Source organism: Ambystoma mexicanum, chromosome 3q, assembly GCF_040938575.1.
Source record: "Ambystoma mexicanum isolate Mex_15411 chromosome 3q, UKY_AmexF1_1, whole genome shotgun sequence".
NCBI classification, from domain to species: domain Eukaryota; kingdom Metazoa; phylum Chordata; class Amphibia; order Caudata; family Ambystomatidae; genus Ambystoma; species Ambystoma mexicanum.
In genome coordinates, this window is record NC_090926.1 from 1,018,501,821 (window position 1) to 1,018,521,164 (window position 19,344).

The 19,344-nt window shown below is 46.2% G+C and overlaps 1 protein-coding gene across 1 annotated transcript in view; it reads right to left on the reverse strand.

Moving 5' to 3' along the window:
* RNF213 (ring finger protein 213) overlaps window positions 1–17,206 on the reverse strand; it is a 3,248,263-nt gene extending 3,231,057 nt beyond the window's left edge. Inside the window, exon 1 of the mRNA XM_069655189.1 lies at window positions 17,109–17,206. The gene's annotated coding sequence lies outside the window, so the exon portion shown is untranslated. The remainder of the gene's footprint in view (window positions 1–17,108) is intronic.
* Between the last annotated feature and the right edge of the window lie 2,138 nt (window positions 17,207–19,344).

The following is a 19,344-nucleotide window of genomic DNA, read 5'->3' on the forward strand; positions in this document are numbered from 1 at the left end:
TATTCGAACAGTCCTCTTTGATGGGATCCGAGGCACCAGAATGCAACCTTCACTCTCACTGTCATCAGTGTCTATGTCATCGTCCATGAAATCAGAGCAGCTTTCTGGTGACCTCACTGTGCTGGCCTGCTCCCCGCCATCACACACTTTGCTTCCTATTGTTTTGAAGAAGGAAGAATTCCTGGTGATGTTGCCACACAGGCTGTCAGCTGACACCATGGATCCCTTAATAGCGCTCACGGTCAGAGGCTCAGGTTTGAAAGCGGGTGTCTCTTTTGACCCTTGCGGTTGACGCTCTAAAACCAAACCTCCTACTTGCAATTCCTGTTTTCTAGCCCTTCTCCTATTGTCAGCATAGTTTTTCATTCTTGTCTTGGTTGCCTCTTCTTTACTACGTGCCCTTGACTCTGCATCTGGACCAAACACAGACCTCAGAGCCTGCGGAAGTGTAGTTCTTATAACCCTGCCGAACATCAGGGTGTTCAAAAGGTGTGACCCTCTGATGTTAGAAACCTAGATGTTCAGCAAACATTGCAAAGTTCTGGCCACTAAAAGGTGGGCCATTGTCGGATTTTACAGTTGTCGGAATGCCATAATCTGCAAATGTTTTATCAAGTGCTTGGATGACCGCATGGGCAGATGTTGAGTGCACCAAATGTACTTCAGGAAAACAAGACATTTCGTCCGTGATAACCAGTACATGTTTCCCATTTTCTAAAGGTCCAAACATGCCAACCACTACTTCGTCCCACACCTTTAGTGGCATAGGTGTCATCTTCAGTGGTTCAGGGAAGGTGCAGGGTGCTACTGCCTTTCACGTAATGCAATGCATTTATCCAGCATCATTTGTGTTTTTTTGTCCTTTTGAGGGAGCCACACCTTTGTTCAGAGGTGTCATTTGGTAGACACGATCCCTCAATGTCCTGTGTGTGCCACATTGAACACCCTCGCTTGGAGTGCCTCAGGGATGACTATTCGATTTTCCTTCAGAAGTAGGCCTTGGGGAGTGATGATGGTAAGCTTTCGCCCGTAGAGAAATAAATTATAGTGTTCACATGCCCAGATTACGGCCAGCCTTTCTTTTTCTGGTTGAGAATAAGCACGTTCTGTGGTCGACAGGCTGCGGCTTGCATACGCCACAATCTGGTGAGGCGAGGAGGAGCCCGGCTTGTATTGAACCAGAAAAGCACCAAGGCGACAGAGCTTGCGTCAACTGTTAATTATGTCTCCAGAAGACAGGTCTGGGTCATAATAGGCCATGCAGGAAGCAGATGAAATACGTGTTTTCATTTCTTGGAATTCTTCCTCGCACTCTCTCGACCATGCAAAGTCTTGCCATTTTCCAGTGAGAAGATGTAGCGGTGGGCTCACGGACACAAAGTCTTGTATATATCTAGTACAATAACTGGCCATGCCGAGAAAAGATTGTACAGGAGATGTCGATATGGGTGTAGGTGAGTGTCAGAACGGCCTCTTCCACACCATGTACCATAGGAGTCTGAAAGCTTGAACTCGTATTCCTAGTAATTTACCACTCTACTGATTAAATGATACAGCAAAGCAGTCAATTAATGGGAAGACATGGGGGGACACCACCGGAACACCGCTGGCTGCAAAAACGGCCACAGTTTAATATAGTACACACTACGATACTGTTTGTATTTCAGAGAACAGATCAAGGGCTCATCTTTATCTCAAGAAGGCAATCAAGTGGTACAATAGAACAGGAATAGGAAATGCTGGTGTTTCCCCCTAAACACACAAGAACCCACAGTAAGTATGAATACTGAGTAACTGGGCACGATAACAGACCAGAAAGGATATTGTTCTTACTAATGTGGTGCGTGTGTTGGTTTTCTCTTCGTGATGGAAACAGCAAGAGTCCAGAGTCAACCGATTCTCCAAAGAACCCTACTCCCGTAAGCACGAGGATGCCTAATTAGTTCGAGTTCTTTCTCCTATTCCCGATGGCACAAGGACGCCTTGTAGGAGTCTCTAGTCTGCATAGCCGGGAACGCTGTGATGCGTCAGTTGGGAAAGAAAAGTTCCAGGGTAGATGACACATAGAAAAAGGAGCTGTGTTGGCAATCTGTGTAGAAATCCGGGCCAAGTCCTAAACAGTAAGCAAGACAATCCGGGGAAACAATGCAAGGATTCAAAATCCGTAGCTGTAGAACCGAATTGCAAGGCAATGAAAGTCTGTGGGACAATGCAAGGGGTCAGGGCCATGGAGGTAATGCAGACAGAGGGGTTGGAAGTAGCAAGGTCGAAAGAACGTATCCAAGGTCAAAATCCAAATGTAACAAGCAAGAAAACAGCAAAGTGCATAATGACGAATAATCAGAAGCACCGGTGCGACGAACAAAGGCAGTACTTAAAGTGTTGGCAACACGTGATGTCGCAAACACTCGCTTCCGGGCATGCCTGTTCCGCCGCGTTGCATTGCAGCGTTTCCCAGGCAACCCCCAGCTGGAAGGCAGCGCAAACTTCAGAGTAAGAGCCTTCGTCGGAAACCAGGAAGCGGGCCAAAACAGGGGAGGAGTGTTTCTTCTGGATGGGTGTATGGGTATTGTAGGAACAACACGTTGAGCCCTATAATTGGAACGTGCCACAGCTGGATCACCCACAACAGTTGGAGAAGGTGAGGAGGGTTGATGTATCCTAACAGTGAGGCAATGAGAGCTTGTACCTTGTCCGGGTCAGGTTGCAGACTATCTTTTGAGAATATGGGCCACATTACAAGTCTGGCGGTAACCGTGCTGATAAATCCGGCAGGTTGCCGCTGGACTTGTGAATTTAACCGGCGCCTGGCTTGCCGGAAACACCGGAGCATTACAACCACGGTGGTCTGGAAAGTCAGGCACCTTTAAATAGTAATTCCCTATTCCCATATAGTCCAATGGGACTCTACGGGAATGGGGAACACAGAAGCACTGACACCGTTAATAACGGTGCTGGTGCTTCCGTCAAAGTCTGCCTACCGTGGCTGCTGTGCCCAGCAGGATCAGAAGTGACAGACAGACTTGTACTTTGCCGGTCCGGAAACAACAGTGCCGGTAAGCTTACCGCCACCGTTGTTTCCGGACCAGCAACGTTGTAATGAGGCCCAATGTGTCTGAAAAACTTTAGAGTTGACTTGCTAAATTCGCATTTTGCTGCGTTCAATATCAGGTTGGCGTCTTCCAGTGCCATGCATACTCGTCGCAATGTATCATCATGTGCTTCCTGTGTCGCCCCAAAGATTAAGATGTTGTCACGGTAGTTTAGACATTGTGGTATATGCTTGATCACTACGTATCTCATTTTGGAAGATCTCAGCTGCTGACGAGACTCCAAAGCTGAGCCTCTTGTATTGAAATAACCCCAGACAGATGTGTGGAAAATGTGGTAATATATTGGGATTCAGAATGTAGTTCAAGTTGATGGTATCCTTTGTTGAGATCTAATTTAGAAAAGACCTTCGACCCGTGCAATAGAGGCATCATGTCCGTCACCCTGGGGGAGAGGTGCCTCTCTCTCTCAATGGCCATGTTTGGAGCCATCATGTCTACGCAAATGCAAATATTTCCTCCATTTTCGTTCTTGGGAACTGGGACGATGGACGACACCCATGGTGTTGGTCCTGTTGCGTGTTCAATGATGTCTTGGTTGCGGAGCGGTTGTAATTCATCTTCTACCGTCTTTTGAATGTTTAGTGGAATCCCTCGATAATGCTGTGCGACAGGTTTGATGTCTGGATTAATGTGCAATTTGATCTGTTTGCCCTTGTGTTTTCTCAGACCCTTGAACAGCGCAGGGAACATTTTGACTATCATATCCTTGGGACCAGTGGTATACGCTGTTGTGATCTGGTACATTATGTGAATAGCCCCATTTGCATGGCTGATTTAAAGCTAAAGATACTGCCTATCGGCACTTCACCTTTTACTACATATATGGTCAATTTTGCTGCTTTGTCCTTGTAGGAGCAAGTGGCCTTGAACATGCCCTTGCACTCTAATGGTGTGTCGGCACCATAGGGGTAAATGTCAATATCAGCAGGTTGTAGTGATACATTGGTTCTGAGTCCTCGATAGGTGTCCTCATTGACCACATTGACTGTAGCTCCAATGTAAATTAAGAACTCACAGGCATTACCATCTATTTGCAGCAATAACGTTGGGCTGTATTCAGCCATTTTGTTCCCTATTGCATGGACGTGCTCTCGTTTACGATCGCCGCTGGATGACGATGAGTAATTGTGGTATCTTGGCGCAGCCACAACATATCTTAATTTTTGGCATGTCGACCTCCTTCTTGCATCTTCGGGCGTGGGCGCTCTGTGGTTGTCTTCCCTCCTGTCCCGCTGCTGCCTGATCCTCCTAGGAGACCCTCGATGCCTACTCGTCGATTGTTGGCATCTGCTAGTGGGGACGTCCATTTTCTGGACTGGGAACTTCAGTATTTATGCTTGGCTCCATGCGGTCAGTTGCCTGCTGATTATTTTTTATATTTGTGCATACTGATTGAAAGTGGTTCTCACCTCCTCACCCATCACAGGAATGACCAATGGCCGGACATGGGCCTACATGAGGAAAGTTATATCCACATTGGTAGCATTTGCGTTGCTCTCTAATGGCCAGCTTCTCCGACGACCGGATCTGACAGACAGGCGCTTGGATGGTGATTGAATGATTTTGATGTTTCCCAGAGACCCTGTTTGCTTCTAGAGTGCCATGTCGGCTCCTGCGAGCATCAAGATGTCTTCTAGAGACCTTGGGCCACATTCCGACTATGCTTGTGTATCCTGGCGGTAAAGCCGCCAGGATACCGGCATCTGGTACTTACCTTTACCGGCACTCGGTCCGGAGGATTACGAGTGCCGGTGGTACGGTGTAAATCCTCATTCATGGAGTCCTATAGAACTCTATGAGGAGATTTGCCATCATTACCGTCATTGGCAATGCCGATGGCGGTAAAAAGGGCTTTTTGGGTCGGTAGGGTGTCTGGCTTACCTCCAGCATTTAGTTTGAGGTAACCATGGTGCCCCACCGGCATTCCCGTAGTCGGGCGGTCTGATAAAGTGCTGGTATCCACGGATACCGGCACTTTTTTACCGGACCGCCTGACTTGGAATGAGGCTCCTTGTCTTTTGCAATAATTTTTTATGAAATTCGTCTGACTCACAGCCAGCAATTACCTGTGATTTTAGTGCTTCGTGCGTCGAATAGTGTTCAAAATTGCAATATTTAACCCTTTTGCGTAGTCTCATGATGACATCGTCAAATGTTTCACCTTTTTCTTGAGTAGATGTGTGGAAGATATGTCTTTTATAATCTACATTTCTTAATGGGGCAAAGTAGTTATTCAATGAGTCAAGGATGCGTTGGAATGTGTTTGTGGCACTCTCAGACATTTCAAACATGATGTCCCTCACTACTGGTACTAGGGAATGCATTAATATCCTTCTTCGGCGGCGCTCCTCTCGAACTCCAGTAGCATCAATGTAAATGTTGAGCTCTTTGAGCCATCTGTTCCAGCGTGGTGCCAGACTGCTAGTATCAGATATGTCATAAGGTGGGACCACCTGCAATTATAAGGATTCATGGTTTCCCTCCTCTCTGGTGGGCAGAATAGCGGAGGGGGACAACGTGGGCTGAGCTGTGGAGAGGCTGTGGAGAGGCTAACTCCCTCCTCATCAGACATGCTGGCAGAGTTATAAGAGGAAGTGTAGTAGCTCTCACCTTCGTATATCAATAAGTTGCTGAGCCCCCAAATATGCACACATGTGATGTCAGTGAGATATGATCTGCAGTACAGGTGAAGAGGAAGTGCCAGGCTTCATCTGCACTCCAGCCACCCCCTTCGAAAGAAGAACGTTCACGCCAAAATATGTGACGTATGAAGAACAGATAAACCAGCAGAGAGCTGCAGTTGGGCTCTGCTCAGTGCCTTTCAGAATAACAGCACCTATTGAAGTACCGACACCTAAGCAAACCTGGACATTAAGGTACCCACTGAGAAATCCATATCTACAGACACGACAAAAGGACGGTTGTCAGAATGGAATGCCCGAAGAAGCCAAGAAGATACTAAAAGAAGACGACTGGTGACGTCATGAGAGATCTGACTGACGCCCATATAGAGTATATAATGACCTAAGAATGCTGATAACGAGACAAAATGCCATGGATAAGTGACATCTTGGGCCTAAGGTGAAACGGTTGATTTCAAGATGAAGAAACTTATGCCATATGCACGATGAAGACATTAAGCCAGTTTAAACGTGTACATATGCAAGAAACCGCAAGAAGCAGAGAAATCATGAAGCTTGCTTATGCTTAGTAGTAAGATAGATTGCGGCAAGCGCCAACCGTACACATATCTACCTCAAAAGCACTTCATAAATGAGTGAAAATCCACTATGCACATGAGCAGAATGGAATAGAGGTTACTAAAGGTCTCAAGAGGAGAGGGCCGCAGCAAACAAATCAAGAATTAAAGACGGAGAGAAACCCAGCTAAAGGTAACCATGCAAAGAAGCCAAGGTTGAGTCAGGCTGGAATAGGCTAGCAATGCCTACAATTAAAGAGAAAAAATAACAGTCTCCTGTTCAGCAAGGCCGAGATAAGCCGCAGATGGTAGAAGACTGGCAGAAGTAAATCAAATACACGTCCTAGTCACGTGGCAAGGCAGGCAGAAAGGGATGAGACTTTCACACCTACTCATGGAGCCTTGCCGTACCCATACTCCTTAACTTTCTCAGACCAAGAAGCAGACTCAAGGCCAAACTACAAAGCAGTAATTGACACACGGCTACCAAGGTGATGAATGGCTGTAACATAAATTGGAGGGAAGGTGGGGTGCAGACTTATTCCCTGCACCTGGCTAATTATTCTGCATGCTGCTAAGCGCAAGTGGAAAAGTATGTGTGGGTTTGATGCCAACCCAATCATAGTGGACCATGTAATCTAGGGTCCTATAGAAAGTAGAGCCAATGGGACGTCGTACATTTAGTGCCGTTTACAGTGGCCAGTTTGAAGGAAGGGCTTAGTTGCCCCACCTGACATTATTATCCAATCCCCTCTCCCTGTTACCATATACAGATATAGGACCTATGTTAAAGTTACCTTCCTATAACCTATCCAGTTGCATGTTAGGTTTTTAAGATTACACGTCAATGATGACAAGTTTTTGGTATAAATGTGCTTTTTCTGAAATTAATTGGAGTTTAAGCGAGAAGGAAGATCGAGCGGTTGCTGATGTTCATTGAACTCCCCATTTTCTGTACTTGTCATTAAAATGACTCCCTTTGCAAAACTATTGAGTTGTCATTATTATTTGACAGTTCACTTGGTAGCAGAGCATGATTAGATTAGATAAGAGACCCATTGACCGTCGACATAAGTAACTTCGGGTCCTCAGCAATATCACGAGTCCTTTGCTATCCGGCTGATAGAACGAGAAGCTCCCCGTAGATAGAGGCTAGTTTAATAAAAAACCCTGCAGGTTATGTCTGAAGGAACCTTAGCTTTCCCCCAAAAGACCCTTCCCAATTCTACGAGCAGCCGATCGGACGAGCAGCATGGAAAGGTGGCAAAGAAGGCAGTGATCCCGAGTATCCGGAGAGGAAAAACATGCGAACGCTGAGTGAAAAAGACTGAATTATTTGGCAAATAGTTGCAGGCCTTGAAACAAGTAAGGGAAGGTAACGGAGGGAGGTGGGACACAAATAACGTCAGAGTAAGAGTATAATGTATATATAAGGGGAAAATATTGACTGTAACGCTCACCTGATTCTCGCAGAGGCGCCGGTCTTGACTGGGCGACTACCGTATCTTCAAAGGTGATGTGCAGCACCCGGTTGGCTCTTTGGGCTGGACCTCTGTGCGCTGTATGCCTGACGTGCAGAGTAAGATGTCTGCAGATAGAAAATACGGGGTTAATGAACTGGGGTTATTGGGGTGTCCCTATCTCTTTCCTCTTCTCCTCTCCCGTAGACCCCCACAGGTTAACGCTCTCACCTTAGGTAAGTGAATGCCGAGCTCTCCATCTGCCTCGGGGCAGGGTGCTGTAACCAGTTTCTTCACTGGATAGGTAGCGCAGGCCTCTTGACTTCAGAGGACTGCTGTCCGTCGTTTACTGCACGAACGGTAAGTTTCGAGTAACTCAAATGTCTTTAAAGTCTTTAATAATGATGTCTCTTGTTTTGCAGGGTTCCGGCGATGGCGGATGAAGGGCTGAAGTGAGTTGAAGATGGAGCCCGTGTGATGAATAGAAGCGCCTGGAAGCACGTAAGTAAGCGCTTGTTGCCAGCTTCACGAAGCGCTCTGTCTTTTTATTTTGCAGGTACAAGTTCGGAGCGGCTGCAGGGTGCCTTGATACCCACTGGGTTAGATGTGGAAAGGAGTAATGGCACGTGAGTATTAAAGTTCCCCAATGTCTTTAAACGCACCTTGTTTTGTCTTTCAGATGCGAGATGCAGCGCCGACGGCCTCCGGAGCGTGCGAAGAGTTGGTAAGCTTTTGTCTTTCAGATGCCGGAATGCAGTGTGAAGACCTCCGGAGCGCAAGAAGAGTAGGTAAGCCTTTGCCTTTCAGATGCCAGAATGCTAACCTGTCCTTTCTTGTCTTTATAGGTGTTGCTGAAGACTGGATTCAGGATGGTAAGCCTTTTTCCTTAGGCCCAGGACCGGATGCAGAAGACACGATGAGCGTTCTGCTGCAGAGGGTGCAGAATAACGCAAAGCAAGATTCATCCACCGGGTGTGGTTTAAATAGCCTCCTGTAGTGCTTAGGTGTCTCCTTCCACAGCCACGCCTAAGTAAGAAAAGAGTTCCTGGTAAAAAAAGAGTTCCTGCCTTCCAGAAGAGTTCCAGTGTTCTGAATCTAGGGAGTGGCTCCAGCCCCACCCAACAGGAAAAGTAGTTCCAAACAGAAGAGGATCAGAGGCTCAACTGGCAGGCAAGTAAGCAGCATGGTCTGCTGCAGGTAAGTCCACCCAAGCATTATGAGCCCGGCGCTTCCAGCGCTGGGACTGGGCATATTTATGAGCCTGGTGCCACTGGCGCCAGGACTGGGTCCAAAAGGTCCCAATTGGGACTGGTTGGCACTCGGAACCTGGGTTATGGATCTGCTTCCAAGGGAGTTGGGAAAACCCTGACCTTTTGGAAGCCGAGATCATGACAGTACCCCCCCTCAAGGCCCCTCCCAAACCGGGCTTCTCCGGGGGTTTTGGCTTGTCAGGAAATGTTCGGTGAAATCTTTTGATTAGGCGAGGAGCGTGGACATATTCAGCAGGTTCCCAGGATCTCTCTTGGGGGCCATTGCCTTTCCAGTCAATTAGGTAGAATAGTTTAGATTTGGAGATCTTGGAGTCCAGAATGCTTTTGACTTCAAACTCGAGTTCTCCATCAACTAGGATAGGTTTTGGAGATTTGGTTAGTCGGGTTTGAGGTTGCACGGGTTTTAATAGAGATACGTGGAAGACCGAATGTATCTTCATGTGCGGTGGCAAGTCCAACTTGACCGCTACTGGGTTTACTATGGTAGTGATGGAATAGGGACCAAGGTATCTTGGGTTGAATGTGCGTGGCCCTTTTAGAGATAGATATTTGGTGGATAACCAGACTTGATCCCCTACTTGATAGTGAGGGGCTTCCTTCCGATGTTGATCTGCTCCTTTCTTGTATTGTTCTTTAGCCCTTTGAAGGTGAGAAACAGCTTCCTTAAAGGCTTGGGTGATTGTAGAATGCAGGTAGTCTACTGCTGGTGTTTCAAAATCTTGGAGGGGATCCAACTCCGAGGTTCGAGGGTGACTGCCGTACAAAAGAAAAAACGGGGTTTTCCCAGTTCCCGAATGGACAGAGTTATTGTAGGCATACTCGGCTATCCAAAGGATATCTTTCCAAGTTTTTTCAGTTTGTTGCAGCATGCAGCGTAAATACTGTTCCAGAGTTTGATTGGTCCTCTCGGTTTGTCCGTCGGTCTGAGGGTGGTGACTGGTCGATAGACTCACATCAATTTGCGCCGACCGACAGCAACTTCGCCAAAAATGAGAAATAAATTGACTACCTCGATCCGAAATTAGAACCGAAGGAAAACCGTGCAGTCGGACGATGTTTTCGAGAAATTCTCGGGCCAGAGTTGCTGCTGTTGGCAAGCCTTTGAGCGGAATGAAATGCGCCATCTTGGAGAATAAGTCCACGATTACTAGAATCGTATTGTATCCGGAGCATGGAGGTAGATCGGTGATGAAGTCCATAGAAAGCGTATGCCAAGGGCGAGGTGGGATGTCAATAGGGCGTAAGAGGCCTGCTGGTCTTTCCTTTTGACTCTTGTTTTGGGCGCATACTCCACAGGACATTATAAAGTCTCTGATATCTTTTTTCCAAGACGGCCACCAGAAGTAGCGCTTGATCTTTTCTGAGGTCTTGGCTATACCGGGATGACCTTCCATTAAAGATTCGTGATAACAAGAGATTACTTTTTTCTGTAAATCTGTGCTGGGTAGGTATAATCGTTCTTGGAAATACAATAAGTTGTCCTTTACTGCAAAGTCCTTTCCCTGCAGATGCCAATTCTGTATGTCTGCTGGAGTTACAAGTTGCCTGGCTTTATCCTTAACTTCCTCTATGGATTCTGTGGTGATTACACCCAGAATTCTTTGTTCGGGAATGATTGGTACAGGTTTAGGGTTGATCAAGTGTTCTTCCACTCCCATCCGAGAAAGGGCATCGGCTTTACCGTTCTTGGTACCAGGTCGATAGGTAATTATGAAGTCAAACTCGGCAAAGAATAATGCCCAACGGAGTTGTCTAGAGGATTGGGCTTTTGCGGTTTTCAAATATTGCAGGTTTCGGTGATCCGTAATCACAGTAACGGTGTGTCGGGCCCCCAGCAGATAATGCCGCCAAGCCTTAAAGGCAGACTTGATAGCCAGAAGTTCCTTGTCAGTAATCGTGTAATTGACTTCAGGAGGCGAGAATTTGCGGGACCAAAATGCCACGGGATGCAACTGATTGGTTACCGGGTCCTTTTGTGATAGAACTGCCCCCATGGCAAGGCTTGAAGCATCAGTTTCCACGATATAGGGGAATTCGGGGCGAGGGTGTTTTAAGATTGGTGCAGAGATAAATTTAGTCTTCAAATCCTGGAAAGCTTGTTCCGCCTCGGTAGACCATTCAAAACGTTTGTTTTTCTTTAACAAGGCAGTGATGGGCTGGACTATTCGAGAGAACTCGGGGATAAACCTGCGGTAAAAGTTAGCGAAGCCTAACATGCTTTGCACACCTTTTACGGAGGATGGTGATGGCCATTTGAGAACTGCATCGACCTTCCTTGAATCCATACGCACTCCGCCAGGTGATAATATGAATCCCAAGAATTCAACTTCAGTCACGTTGAAAACACATTTTTCCAACTTAGCGAAAAGTTTGTGTTGACGCAATCTTTCGAGGACCATTTTCACGTGTTTCCGATGTTCAGATTCCGATGAAGAATAAACGAGAATGTCGTCGATGTAAACAACAACAAACACATCTATGAGCTCTCTGAGGACATCGTTCATAAAATATTGAAAGGCGGCCGGGGCATTGCAAAGTCCGAAGGGCATGACCTGATATTCAAATAGCCCATACTTGGTGCGGAAGGCCGTCTTCCATTCATCGCCCTCTTTTACTCGTACCAAGTGGTAAGCTCCTCTAAGATCCAGCTTTGTATATATGCATGCTTTTCTGACTTGGTCCAGGAGTTCAGGGATCAAAGGTAACGGATATCTATTCTTAACGGTGATCTGGTTCAGGGAGCGATAATCGATACAAGTTCTAAGGTCTCCTTCCTTTTTTGGAACGAAGCACAAAGCTGAAGAGGCAGGGGACTTGGAGGGACGAATAAACCCATTTGCCAGGTATTGATCCAGGTATTGTCGAAGGTGAAGGTTCTCAGGCTCGGTGAGGGCATAAATTCTACTACAAGGAGGAGTAGATCCAGGTATCAGGTCTATCTGGCAGTCATAAGACCTATGAGGAGGTAGAGAGTTAGCCTGCTCCTTCTGGAAAACATCTTGGTATTCTAGGTATTCGGGAGGTAACTGGGGAGTCTCTGAAGAAATTGCTGCCAGTGCAACACCAGGTGGAGGGTGACACGTAGAGACACATTCTGGAAACTGGACCGTTCTTGCTCGCCAATCGATCAGAGGATTGTGTTTCTCTAACCAAGGTATTCCTAGAATAATCTGGAACTGAGGGGCCTTGATCACATCGAACACGATCTTCTCATGGTGTCCATCTTGACTTACTAGCGTCACCTCTTGAGTGGTATGCGTTACTGGCCCGGAGGCTATCTCCGTACCATCCACCGTAGTAATGACGTCCTTTACAGCCTTGGGACAAAGAGTTAGATTCATCCTCAAAACCATTTCATGATCCACATAATTGCCGATGGCACCGCTGTCGACGTAAGCTTCAATTGCATGTAATCGACCCGGATTATCAGGGCTAATGAGGACTATAGGTATCACGAAATGCGAGGTCACGGAACTGGTTTTCACGCTCGGCAAGAGGACCTCTATTCTTGTCGGGCGAGGTCGTTTCCCTGCTCAGAGTTTGTAACTGTGGTAACTCCAGCTCCTACTGCCTTCTTGGCAGGTTTCACCGGACAGTCTCGAAGAAAGTGCCCTGAGTTTCCGCAATATAGGCATAATTGCAACTGTTTTCTCCTTTCCCGCTCCCTTTGTGTTAGAGGACCTTTCAGACCCCCTATTTGCATGGGTTCCCCGGAGTCTACTCCTTTGGAAGGAGTTGGCGGTTTGGAAAATACTCGAGCATCAAACTTGGAACGATCGGCCTTCCTGTTCTGCAGTCTGTGATCTATTTGAACGACCAAGTCTATATAATCCGAACAGTCTTGTGGGGGATTCACTACTTGGGCTAAAACGTCTTTGAGCTCTCCACGTAGACCTCTATAAAACAGCGTAATCCTTTTGTCCTCAGGCCATTGAGTTTCCACTATTAGTCTATTGAAAGATGCAATATAAGCCAAAAGGTCTTGATTACCCTGTCGCAACGAAAGAAGCTCATTGTCCAAGGCCTGCCCCTGTGCATGTCTTGCGAACAGTTTTTCCATACTAAGCTGAAAGGCTTGAAAATCATGGAGAACCGGATCATCTTGATTAACTAGAGGGATCGACCAGTCTGCCGCATTGCCACTAAGGTACGAAAGTACAAAAGCTACTTTAGCTTGATCAGTTGGAAAGGCTGCTGGCCGGCATAAGAAGTGCAACCGGCACTGATTGATAAATACCGCAAACCTCTTTGGGTCACCAGAAAATCGTTCGGGCGGAGCCAGAGGTACATTCCCAGGTAGGTTGATCTGCACTGGATTCATAGAGGATGTTGAAGGAAGATTTGCCCCTGATGCGGGTAGCGGGGTCTGTCCGGCTTGTGACTGTAGCAATTTTCTAGCAAGATCATCTGTTCTCTCCTTGGAAATAATTAGTTCCCTCCTTAGAGAGTTCGTTTCCTGACGAGCTGCATGCACTTCTGCCCTTAGTTCCCCAAGTAACCGGGCTAGGTGGTCAGTATCCGAGGTTTCCATAGCGCCTGGGCGAGAGTTTTGCGGTAGGCTTTGCGTTCTGTAACGCTCACCTGATTCTCGCAGAGGCGCCGGTCTTGACTGGGCGACTACCGTATCTTCAAAGGTGATGTGCAGCACCCGGTTGGCTCTTTGGGCTGGACCTCTGTGCGCTGTATGCCTGACGTGCAGAGTAAGATGTCTGCAGATAGAAAATACGGGGTTAATGAACTGGGGTTATTGGGGTGTCCCTATCTCTTTCCTCTTCTCCTCTCCCGTAGACCCCCACAGGTTAACGCTCTCACCTTAGGTAAGTGAATGCCGAGCTCTCCATCTGCCTCGGGGAAGGGTGCTGTAACCAGTTTCTTCACTGGATAGGTAGCGCAGGCCTCTTGACTTCAGAGGACTGCTGTCCGTCGTTTACTGCACGAACGGTAAGTTTCGAGTAACTCAAATGTCTTTAAAGTCTTTAATAATGATGTCTCTTGTTTTGCAGGGTTCCGGCGATGGCGGATGAAGGGCTGAAGTGAGTTGAAGATGGAGCCCGTGTGATGAATAGAAGCGCCTGGAAGCACGTAAGTAAGCGCTTGTTGCCAGCTTCACAAAGCGCTCTGTCTTTTTATTTTGCAGGTACAAGTTCGGAGCGGCTGCAGGGTGCCGGGATACCCACTGGGTTAGATGTGGAAAGGAGTAATGGCACGTGAGTATTAAAGTTCCCCAATGTCTTTAAACGCACCTTGTTTTGTCTTTCAGATGCGAGATGCAGCGCCGACGGCCTCCGGAGCGTGCGAAGAGTTGGTAAGCTTTTGTCTTTCAGATGCCGGAATGCAGTGTAAAGACCTCCGGAGCGCACAAAGAGTAGGTAAGCCTTTGCCTTTCAGATGCCGGAATGCTAACCTGTCCTTTCTTGTCTTTATAGGTGTTGCTGAAGACTGGATTCAGGATGGTAAGCCTTTTTCCTTAGGCCCAGGACCGGATGTAGAAGACACGATGAGCGTTCTGCTGCAGAGGGTGCAGAATAACGCAAAGCAAGATTCATCCACCGGGTGTGGTTTAAATAGCCTCCTGTAGTGCTTAGGTGTCTCCTTCCACAGCCACGCCTAAGTAAGAAAAGAGTTCCTGGTAAAAAAAGAGTTCCTGCCTTCCAGAAGAGTTCCAGTGTTCTGAATCTAGGGAGTGGCTCCAGCCCCACCCAACAGGAAAAGTAGTTCCAAACAGAAGAGGATCAGAGGCTCAACTGGCAGGCAAGTAAGCAGCATGGTCTGCTGCAGGTAAGTCCACCCAAGCATTATGAGCCCGGCGCTTCCAGCGCTGGGACTGGGCATATTTATGAGCCTGGTGCCACTGGCACCAGGACTGGGTCCAAAAGGTCCCAATTGGGACTGGTTGGCACTCGGAACCTGGGTTATGGATCTGCTTCCAAGGGAGTTGGGTAAACCCTGACCTTTTGGAAGCCGAGATCATGACATTGACTCGAGGATGGCCGAGCAAGAGAGAGAGATACCGGGAGTGACTGAGGTAGCAAGTATACGCCCATTTTCCTAGGATTTAAAAGAGCACTAGAAGAAGCCTTCATTTAAAGTCCTGAATTGATAGGACGACGTAGAAGACCAGAATCTATTAAAGATGATCTGAAAGAAATGGGTTTAAATTCCATGTCGGAATACAATTGGGGGCAGAATGCATCTGAGGAAGCAGATGGCATGTGATTTGTGTAGCCGGCCAGAGTCTGTCTTGTCTGTTTCATGTTTTTTTATCTATGACATCAGAAGGTAAAAACTTTAAAAAATAGCATGAAAAATTGCTCGATTGTAAAAATATGATGTTGCATGGCATGTATTGATGGTTGTAGTTAACAAAAGTAAAAATGAAATTTTTGTTGAAAAAAAGGGATTGGAGCATGCGACGATTGGTGCTCGCTCATATTGTTGATCTTGGGTGTGAAACGTAAAGCATAATAAAGTGTTATACAAAGATGAGATAAACAGGTTAAGTATGGAAGACATTACCCCATTGGCGCACATGTGCAAACAGCTGCCGAAACATGCACGTAAACTTAAACAGTATAGTGCAGAATAGGTTAAAGGGACCGCAAACAAAATGTTTATGCCATGGCCCCAGGGAGGATCGCTATCTAAAATCGTCCTACAGCACATGACGACATATTTGCACGCCACATACACGGGCAAAAAGTTAGACAAACGCCTAGCTAGTTTAGAGCTTTGGAAAATGTACCAACAAGAAAAGGAGGAGGAGCAACTGTTAGATTAGATACTGAATATATGCACAGAGGGGGTAAAGAGCCTTCTGCGCCACCCGCCCCATCTGAAACAAAAAGCAAAGCTTGTAAAGACGAAGGATTATACCCGTTGAGGGAATTAATAGCAGCCACAGGATATAGCATCCCAGCATATGAGTCACCTACGCAAACTAGTGACAAAAGCCCAGAGAAAGACAGAGACAGAGATATTACCTCCAAAGTCCCGAGGGTCAAGGAGAGGCGCGAAACGGAAAAAGGTGTCAGGTCCTGTCTTCTGAGTTCCTCAGGAGCTGCTGAACCTCACAGACCCACAAAAGTGTCTTGTACCCAACTGATTGTAACCTACAGCTGAACTCAGGACACTCCTGGGGGAAAGGGGAAATGGGATAAAATAAAAAACTCAGACAATGACTCCTCCTCTTTCTTGGGATGGATATCTGCATAAGGGAGAAAGAGAACACAAATAACTTAGTCTGATGATACTCCTCCACCTAGTATCCACCCCCAGAATATCAACTGTACCTGAGATTTCCTCTGCGAATGCCTAGAGGAATTATGCAGTTTATTGGTTGGATTGAGCCAACTTCAGATTATAAGAGAAAGTCTGTTTTCTTTTCATTAAATTATTAAACATAACTTTCCTTCTACTACCATTATCGGTGCTGCTCCTATGCAGTACTGAAGGAGTTCATAAATAAGTTCACCCTTTTTCTCAAAGATAGTTATTAGGTTTAGCTGAATCAAAGTCAATGAAGAATTGGGTTCTTCTTTACCAAGCTGGCAGTACTCAAAAGGTTTGATGAATGACAGTCCAAGATTTCATCCCTAACTTAATAACTAGGCTTTTTCTCATTCAATTGAAAAGAATAGTTTTGTAGTCAATGGGTTCCTTTTATACTGAAAAGAAATGACTTTCCTCCTCCCTAGACCTATTTTTCCTACTTGAATGCTAAATTTGTTATTTCTATTTATATTTCCACCAAAAAGCGCTAAGTACATAGTCAAAAATGTATAGGTAACATAAAACTAATACACCCAGAATCCAAAACTGCAGACATTAATTCTGTGTGTCAGTTTACAACAAAACAACTGGTTCAACACATCATCAGCTGAGCAAGACTCAGGCGTTTACAAACATAAACATTGACTTATTTAAAAGAGGAAGAACATAGCAAACGTAACGTTCTCCGTCAGCTGAATGCCACTCAGCTGCTTACGAAAATAAACAAAGACTTCCATTAGAAGCGGATGAACGTTGCATGCAAAGCGTTCCCAGTGAAATAAAAAAGAACTCTTACCTCATTAATCACTACCTGACTTCGAAGGGAAACAACACCTTCCTCACAATTACATTAACCGCACTGACGGAAAACGAATCAGCGTATTTACACAAGAAGGCTTGAAAACAAACCCTTCAAAAATGCACGCATGCGCACAGCTAACCTAATGCCAAAAAGACCTAAAATCTCATACGCACATGTGCACAGTAACTTCACTGAACGAAATATCAGAAGAAAACAAAACAGAACTAAAGGAGAGCATTAAAAATCCTGCAATAATTTGGATCAATATATTTTACTCCCAAAAACGTATTAACCCTTTAACTGCCATGGGTTATTCCCCCAGTGCCAAGCCCTTTTTTGGTGATTTCGGTATGTGGGCATTCAAAGCCTTGTAACGTTTTTGTTACATGATATATCTCGGCCAAATTTGGCTCCTTTTTTCCCCACATGTAACGCCACCCAGGAATCCTAGGTTGCTGTAGGGGGGTGAGAGAAAATAACCAAAAAGGGCGAACATGTGTTTTTTCAAAAAATGCAAATAAAATGATGTACAAAGAAGCCTGTGGTTTTTTCCTTGTAAGAGCTAGGAACAAATGGTTTGCTGTGCTGAATTCCCCAATTTCCTGGCTTTCAAGAACAGGTTGACTGGAAAAGAGAAAACATTATTTTAATGTGGTTATCAACCGTTTTGTGAGAGGTAGGGCAATTTTGGCCATTTTTGCCAATTGGACATGCATGGACGGAATGGAAGAAAAGGGCAGGAAAGCCGAATTGGAGGACACAAAGGCATATATTTCTGCAAAGTAGACAAAATTCCAAGTTTAGAAAGGGGTGCTTTGCGTAGGTCGGGCAACAACTAGGTAGGTGAAAATGCCATAGATTGGGGGAAAAGCGGGAAAATGATAGAAAAAAAAGGTATGTGTTGGACATGGTTGGCTTGGTACGGCAATGGCTTCTATGAATTTTGAGAAAAGCAATGCTCCGCTACATTCCCCGACTCTTGCAGTTAGGAAAGTACACCTTTTTTGTAGTGTTTCACAAAACAAGCAATACCACAAGCCAAACACTGAGCCAGGGTACACAGGAGTTTTATGCTCACTGCCTGAACAGACAAACTTAACGTGTAAATCGGGAAAACCAATGTGGTGAGGAACAGCAAGCATACATTTCTTGAAAGAGCACAGGCAGACCTTTTCAAGTGTAGGAGACTTGTGCAGGTTACAAAAGTGTATGGTGCCTAAAGCAGCGACTAAATGTAGGTCACATTTGGGAAATGAAAGGTTTGTGTTAGAGAAGGCACCAGCAAGTGGTTCAAAACGTTATGAAAACCACAAAAACACAACAAATGTTATACCTTCCTGCACTCCCACAGGTTTCCCGATGAAAACGGTACCTCACATGTGTGGATGCAACTACCTGGGCGCCAAGGGGAAAGCCTAAAACACAAGTAACCCCAAGTCTGTTTTCACACCTGAATTTCACACTCTCAGCAGACGGGCACATCATACAGATATGGGCCTCGGGTGTCCAAGCCACCAAGGAAAACAGGGAACCCCATGCATTTCCGAAAAGAGGACACCCGTGGGAATCCGCAGAGGTATGATTTGTGCAAATCGGCCCAAAATGTATTACCCAGACACCCCTGCAAAGTCTGAAATGTGGGGAAAAAAAGCATTTTCCTCACATTTCACTCGGCTTACCCATCGAAACACACCGCCAACAACACATGGCCTCCCGTCCCGCGTTCCTACAGGTGTTCGATGAAAACGGTACCTCACATGTGAGGGCGCACCTAGCTGGGTGCCAAGGGGAAAGCCTAAAACACAAGTAACCCCAAGTCTGTTTTTACACCTGAATTTCACTTTCTCACATCATACAGATATGGGCCTCGGGTGTCCAAGCCACCAAGGAAAACAGGGAACCCCATGCATTTCCGAAAAGAGGACACCCATGGGAATCCGCAAACGTATGATTTGCGCAAATCGGCCCAAAATGTATTACCCAGACATCCGCACAAAGTCCGGAATGTGGGAAAGAAAACGCATTTTCCACACATTTCACTCGGCTCACCCATTGAAACACGCTACCAACAACACATGGCCTACCGTCCCACGTTCCCACAGGTGTCTCGATGAAAATGGTACCTCACATGTGTGGGTGCACCTACCTGGGCGCCAAGGGGAAAGCCTAAAACACAAATAACCCCAACTCTGTTTTCACACCTGAATTTCACTTTCTCACATCATACAGA